Here is a 1,765-nt window from a genome sequence, read left to right on the forward strand (position 1 = left end):
CTATTTCTATGAACCTATTTTTACTTAATGGGAATAAATTAGATGTGACCTTTTATTTTACTGTTATACTAGTAGTCATAGAAGGTCTATAGGTCTTTTAAGATTCTTAAGCTTCTTAATCCAAGATATTCAAATGTGAATAACCAGTTAAAAATCTAGAAAAATTTCCCTAATATATATTACAAAATACCTAGGGTGTGGGACTAGAGAGGATCAGCAGGTGTCTGTATTCCTTCTGCTATAGAGTATCATGAACACAATGAATCACTTTTTGATACAGAATAACATAACTCATAACAATATGTTAATAGTTATGAGGACTTTCTGCATAAGGTTTACTATAGATTTTTCAGAATAAAAGATTTAGACTGTAATCCCAGTGGCTTGGGAGTCTGAGACAGGAGGATTGTGAATTCAAAGCCAACCTTAGCAACTTAGTGAGGCCCTAAGCAACTCAGCAAGACCCTGTCCCTAATAAAATATAAGGAGGGCTGGAGATGTGGCTCAGTGATTAAACAACCCTAGGTTCAACCCCCGGTACCATAAAGAAAAAAAAAAAAGTATATGGAGGAAAAAAAATTCTTGAAGTGATAAAGAAGAGCATCCTAAAGATAACCACTCTCTACAAATTATGTATCATTTATAAATCAATTCAATATCAGATGAGCTATCATAAAAATCATTTTTTTAAAAATTTTTTAGTCATAAAAGTACAAAAAATAAAACTTTAAGATGGTATGCTTGTTAGCATTTTTAGCATTTGTATTTTTAGAGAATTTTTTAAAAACTTGCGTGCATGGAAAATAGTCAACTTGTTATTCAATAATCAAATATTTACTGAGGTTGTAAGGTGCACTCTGTGTAACTCTAGTCACTGGGTATGCAACTATTAACAAGTCAGCTTTTGGGCTGGGGATATGGCTCAGTTGGTAGAGTGCTTGCTTCGTAAGCACAAGGCCCTGGGTTCAATCCCCAGCACCGCAAAAAAAAACCCAACAACAAGTCAACTTTTAAAAAATCCTCCTTTCATGGCATTTATATTATTGTTAGAAACTTTTCAAAAGTCAAGTAGAGTTCTTTTTGATTGATTCTATGACCTTCTTGGTTTTATTTTGGTAGTTTCTCTTGTTGTAGCAATCATATTCAAAATTAAACCACAAGCAAGACTAGGTAAGATGCTTATTTTCATTAGTAATAGCACATATGACAATATAACTTGATTTCAGATTCTGATATTGGATAAATAAATTCCTCTCTCTGGATTGATGAAAATGAATAATAATTTCCCCAATTCACATTTATCTATGTCAGAGAAGAATCTGACAGCAAGATGTCTAGGCAATGTCCAATAGCACTCAAACATGGAGAGAAATTTTTTCTTTACATTTTCCTGATAGTAAATATTCACCATTTGTAAGAATATGGCAAATTAGATAATAGAAAGACAAATACTGGATTTTAAGGTTTCTGGCACTTAGATGAATATTCTGTAAGTCTTACTCTGGATTTCTCAGGAAAATCGTTTCACAAGTCTAATGACATTCTAACCCTTAGAAGAAAACAAAGTTTGACGGTGGAAGTAGGTGGAACTAAAATTTGTTGAATATTATTAAGAAAAACGATGGATTGCATTTGTTTTCAAACTCTACCCAAAAATGAACCAGGACCTTATCTTCAGAATATTTTCTTGATTGAGAAAAACTGCTATAAACTAACTAACCAAAAGGTAATAATCTCTAATGGAATAAATGTTAAATTTTAGGAA

The 1,765-nt window shown here is 32.1% G+C and overlaps 1 non-coding gene across 1 annotated transcript; it reads left to right on the forward strand.

Annotated features, from left to right (window-relative positions):
- The first annotated feature begins 910 nt into the window (after window positions 1-910).
- Trnat-cgu (transfer RNA threonine (anticodon CGU)) lies at window positions 911-984 on the forward strand. Its single transcript has one exon. It is a non-coding gene; the product is annotated as a tRNA-Thr (tRNA).
- Window positions 985-1,765: the final 781 nt, after the last annotated feature.

Source organism: Sciurus carolinensis, chromosome 5 (assembly GCF_902686445.1).
Source record: "Sciurus carolinensis chromosome 5, mSciCar1.2, whole genome shotgun sequence".
In the NCBI taxonomy this organism is placed as follows: Eukaryota; Metazoa; Chordata; class Mammalia; order Rodentia; family Sciuridae; genus Sciurus; species Sciurus carolinensis.